At 28.3% G+C, this 6,000-nt stretch overlaps 1 protein-coding gene across 1 annotated transcript in view; it reads left to right on the top strand.

The window, feature by feature from the left end:
* The first annotated feature begins 63 nt into the window (after nt 1–63).
* Nucleotides 64–6,000, top strand: part of LOC107454880 (neural cell adhesion molecule 2) — a 120,207-nt gene continuing 114,270 nt past the window's right edge. Inside the window, exon 1 of the mRNA XM_071184652.1 lies at nt 64–126. The gene's annotated coding sequence lies outside the window, so the exon portion shown is untranslated. The remainder of the gene's footprint in view (nt 127–6,000) is intronic.

The raw sequence follows: 6,000 nt of genomic DNA, 5'->3' as shown, positions 1-6,000 counted from the left end.
CGATTACACTTTATCTCCATTTAGATTTTTATATTTATTTATGTCTTCTTTTTTTTGTTGTAGCTCTGGAAGCAATAAGTTAGAATGTATTTACAGAAAACTTAACGAACTTTATAAAACAAGGAAGTAAGTTTTATACGTTTCATTGTTGCATAATTTATACCATTTTTTTAAGAATTGTCAATAGAAATTTCTTTAAACTGGCATATTCCAAAGTTAAATAAATTAAGATTGAAACTTCTGTACGCAGTTTAATTAATGAAGTAATTAATTGTATGTAGTTTAAATAAATGGAATGAAATCTAAAATTTTGATCTGAAATGTTTTATGACTCTATCAAGAAAGAATAAAGAAATAATTAAAGCTGTAAAAACAACTTGCTTTGAATATTTGACTTACTTGATTTACATTTAGATATTTTATTTTTATCTTCTAATGTTTGAATCTCCGAGAGCACTGAATGGAAAATAGCTGTCTTTAAATTATGGAAGAGCAAGTTAGGATTCATTTAAACTTAGTTGAAGATTGCTTTAAATCTAATTCACAATCCATGCACTTCGTTGGTAGTTATTGTCTTGTAATGTAAGAGCAGACTGAATAGCCCGCAATGAACAGAGATTGAATAATTCTGTGTAACTATAGGCTCGTACAAAGGCAGAAATTTCCTTTATACAATGGTTGGTTTGTAGGTGCAAATAAATGTCTCATTGGAATATGTAACAGTGAAATTGAGATTTATCAAAGTCGCTTTCATAATTGAAGTATTTTAATTTCAGAAATTGAAACTTCTTGTGTGTTTCATAAATGTGTCATTGTCTGAAAGAGGTGTATTATAAATTATATTTACTTTTGGAGTGGTTTTATAAAGGTTCTAAATTTAATGTTAAGTCTTTGTGCAGGGAAATTTTAATTAAAGTTACTCTCGTTAGGCCAAACATCAAAACCGTACAACTAGACGAACATTTGTTAAACCTAAGGTAGATACATTGTATAATTAATGTGAAATGAAATCTGCAATGACAATATAGTTCATGTTTCTATCACTAGATGGCACTGCCATGCATGAAAGTTGACGTTGTGTCATAAAGACCGTATGCCGAAGGCTCTTTCGTTGAGCGACATAACGTTTCTATTCATGTTTTTTTGGCCAAATAAGCTTATTTAGCGTTCTCTAGGCAATTTATAAAAATAGCGCCGAACATAAATCTGAAAAAAAAAAAAAACAAAGTTTTTGGGAAAAATGGCTTATAATCCAATTTTTTATTATTTAAAAAGTCACTTGAACACAGCAACGATTGGCTTTAAAAAATTGATAATTATACATTTTAATATATTCTCTTCTCTTCTGATAGACATTTAACAATTCTCTTGCGAATGTATTGCATATTAATATTAAAAATATTACTTCTGACAAGTTATCATTTTAAACAGAATGAAGTCCATTCAAAAATTGTATGACCTTGTGTGGTTGTCTGATGGAAGTCGAAAGTCAGGAAAAAAAGTTTAAAGCATCCTTTTTCTCTTCTTTTAATCTGTATTGCATTTTTTCCGACTATTAAACTGATTTTATTTCATTTAATTCAATTTTGACAGTCACTCATCACAGTATAAAAATGTGAGTACTTTCTCAAAATTATTTGATTCTCCAAGTGGAAAAATTACTTTACTTCAAACTAGACTATTGAGATAGCCTATTAATAGTGTTTTTCAATCAACAATGTGATATATGATTATGCTGCATGTTATATTTTAACAAATGAGAAACTAAAAATTAATGCATTTTAAAATATAGAAAAGATAAAACATAATTTTAACCAAAAAAGGTGAATGAAAACTTTAAAATCATTAATAAAATTGCAAAAAGTTCATACACCAATGAAACATTAAAATAATATTTAGTTTGCATTTCAAGCATATAAATACTAATTATTAGAAAATCATTATTTAGTCATAATTCACAAAAAGTACAAAACACTTAATACATTAAGGTGCTTAAAATACTTTAAAAAAAAACGATTTAGAGCAATAATAAAATTATGCAATATCTCCATAAATTACTTTTCCTTCTACTATACATGTTCTACTTTCGAACTGTTTAATTTAAATTACAAAAATAATCATTTATACTTCAAACAATAGCAGTATCGCTACAAAATAATACATAATAGGGACCAAACAAGCGGAAGTGGTAATAAATCAATCCTTTTCTTTGTAGGCAGTTTTATCTAGGATAAGAATGCATTCCAAGTACTAGATTCTCCACTCACATTGAAGTCCTATGTTGCATATATACCATGGGAATAAGTCATGGGGGTTACATTGAGAATTACTCCTATTTACCTCTTGATGAAATGTCTTGTAATGTTTTCTCTGTTTCTTTCGCAGAGCCAGATAGGAAACAGGAGAGAGATCTTTTATAATGAAAATCTTTGTTGAAACATGGGAGAAGTTGTTTTATTGTAATTACCTTACTCTTAAAGGATATTGTATGTACATTCTTTCAAGGATGTAACGTTAGTAGCGAGATAATAGGACTTGCGTGATTGCTTGCTTATACGTCAAGACATTTAGCTTTACCATTAGAAATGCTCTTTTTCTTTTACTATTTTTTGAAGTCAGTTTTCAAATTTGTGGAGTTTTATTTTGCTGGTTCAACTGGTGCTAAATAGCTTAAAGGTGAGCAGTTAAAATATCTCACCAGTGAGAATTTGTTTTGCTTAAAACGTGGAAGTTATTTTATTGCTTTGTTGTTGTTGAAAATGTTGATCATTTTTTTTTTGTAATTACTTTACTCTTTAAGCATAATATTGCATTGCATTCTTTCAAAGATGATATGCTAGTAATCAGGTAATGGGATTTCCGTGTGTGCTTGCTTATGCGTCTAGACGTTTAGCTTTGTCATCGGAAACCTTTTTTTTTTTTTTTTTACTATTCATTAGTTTGTAAGTTGAACAGGAATATAACAACTTAAGCATGAGTAGACTTAAATAAATCTTACGTGCAAGACGTTTTTCTCTTTTTCTGCGATTACTTTACTATTAAATGATGTACATTCTTTCAAGGATGTAATGTTTGTAGTAGTATAATAGGACTATATGCGGCGTATAGAATAGTAACGAGATAATAAAACTTGCGTGATTACTTGCTTATACGTCTGGACATTTAGCTTAATCGTCGACAATGCTATTTTTTCATTATTTTTTATAGTGAATGTTTAAGTTTTCGGAGTTTTGTTTTGTTTGTTTATCTGGTATAAACAGCTTAAATATGAAAAGCAAATTAATATCTTGTGGGAGAAGTTATTTTACTTAAAACGTGGAAAGAGTTGTTTTTTCGGCAATCACCCTACTTGGATAATATTGTGCTACATTTTTGTGAAGATATAATGTTAGTAGCTAGATAATAGGACAGGAATGAATACTTGCTTATACACCAAGAAATTTAGCTTTATCATTGATAATATTTTTTTGACTATGCATTACAGTGATTTTGAATGTTTAAGGAGTTTTACTTTGTCAGTTAAAAAAGTATAAAACAGCTTAAAGATGTGTAGCCGTAAATAAATCTCACGTGTGAGAAGTTGTTATTTCTCTGAAATTACTTTGCATTTAAAGGATTTTTCATGTATGTAATGTTTGTTGCAAGATAAGAGGACTCGTGGGACTGTTTGCTTATACGTCTAGTTCAACATTGGTGTTCTTTTACTATTTTAACCGTGAGTTTTCAAGTTTTCGCATCTTTATTCTGCAAGTTCAACTGGTATAAAACAGCTTAAACATGAGCAGTAAGAAATCTCAAATAGGAACAACTATTTCACGCGAAATATATGAAAGTTATTTTATTTAATACGTTTTTGAATTTTTTTTCTTCTCGGTAATTACCTCTCTCTTAAAAGGATAGTATTGTATGTATTGTCCCCCCCCCCAAAAAAAAAAACGGACCGACCTGAATTACTTTTGATCTAATCTTCACGTTCTAGGACTCAATCTTAATGGTGCGAAGGGGTGACTTCTAATATTCTAATTAGTTAGTGCGGACGATATTTTATGTACTTATTCTGAATAAACATACCTTTTCTCAACGGATTAGATTTTTGTCCCTTGAAATATAGAGGGTAGCCGCAATCTTGGAAATATAGTTCCCATAGTTTGCCACGAGAGCGCTCTAAAGTTTGAACCCCTTAATGATAATTTTACGTTTTGCGTATTTCGCTGTAACTCGCGAAATTTTAAATGAATTGATAAAGTTTTGCAGACAGTTATAAAATTCGTTTGTATAAAGATAATTCCACGCAAAAAATAGATATTTAGTGAATATTTATTATTTTTTAATATTTTATTAAATAATAGACAAAAAAAAATTGAATTATATGGTATAAATTTTTTTCTCATCATTTTAAAATATGTAATTTTATATTGAAAAATACAAAATTTGAGGGATATTGGTTAAATAATTCCTGAGAAATTGATTTTTGAATATCTGATTTTTTGAAATTTCAATTTCTCAGGAATTATTTAACCAATTTCCCTCAAATTTTGTATTTTTCAATATAAAATTACATATTTTAAAATGATGAGAAAAAAATTTATAACATATAATTCAAAATTTTGTTGATCAATAAAATAGTAAAAGAATGATAAATATATACTAAAATTTATTTTATATCTTTGGATAAACGAATTTTATTATTGTGCTCAAAATGCTTCAATTCGCTTAAAAAGTTCCCGAGATATAGTCAAATTCGCAGAAAAGGTAAAATTAACATTACGGGGTCCAAACTTTAGAGCGCTCTCCTGACTAAACTATATGGACCCTATTTCCCAGATTGCAGCTACCCCATTGAAAAAAAGGATATGTTTATTCAGAGAAAGTAAGTTTTTGTGTCTGATTGATTTCGTAACTTAAAATATCGTCTGCACTTAATAATTAGCATATTTGAGATCATCCCCTCGAGCCATTGAGATTGAATCCTAGAACGTGAAGATCCGATCATAACATCAAAAGTTATGTTAGATGAAAGGTGGTTCGTTTTTTATTTTGAGCATTGTATATTCTTTCAAAGATGTATTGTTAATAGCGAAATAATAGGACTTGTGAGATTTTTCGTACACTGTAAAAAATTTCGAGCTATGTTGCGCCAAACATAGCTCGAAATTTTCATTTGTTGGCTAGATAAATTGGTGTTCAGTTTTTTCACTAACTCCAAACAACGAGAAGGTTGCATCAAAAAGGGGTATTTTGAAAGAACCAAAACGCAGCGAAAGGTTGCACCAAAAATCAGTTTTTTGAAGGGAACAAAAATAGGAGGAAGGTTGCACCTTGATTTAGTATTTTTAAAGGGAACTAAAGGCGAAGAAGATTGCACCATTATTAGGCATTTTTAAAGTGCTAAAAAGCAGGGTAAGGTTGCACCATTATTAAGTATTTTTAAAGCGCCAAAAAGCAGAGAAAGTTAGCATCATTATTGAATATTTATGAAAAAAAGAGAAGATAATTTAAATCAAATTTGCATAAATAAAATTATAATTTAATTGTTTAAATCTATAAAAATTTTAAAAAAAATATTTTTATTTCAGATGTGTTATGCAGTATATATATATATATATATATATATATATATATATATATGTACTTTTTCTGTTTTTGATGCTTTAAAAATATTTTCTTTCATATAAAATTTTTTTCTTTCTTCCAGTTGATATATGTAAAATTAAAATTCTTTCTTGCATTTTATTCGTTAAAGAACCAACAGATGCTATAAAGTTAGTACCACTAATGTGTTAAAGAGAATTTTAATTTTATGCTGAAGCAAATTCTTATTTTCTTATCACTATGTAGTATGAAATTATTCAAAAATGAAAATTCTACTTTCACAAATAAAATTTATGTAAAAGAGTAGGCAAATTATGGATTGGTCAATCCCCATTCTCTAATTATGGAAAAATTCCAATGTTAATTACATTGGAGTATGGAAATAATATATTTGAAGTAAATTAAGAA

Source organism: Parasteatoda tepidariorum, chromosome 1 (genome assembly GCF_043381705.1).
Source record: "Parasteatoda tepidariorum isolate YZ-2023 chromosome 1, CAS_Ptep_4.0, whole genome shotgun sequence".
NCBI lineage: Eukaryota > Metazoa > Arthropoda > Arachnida > Araneae > Theridiidae > Parasteatoda > Parasteatoda tepidariorum.
The sequence above is the reverse complement of the archived record's forward strand: the minus strand, read 5'-3'. Positions and strand labels throughout refer to the sequence as shown.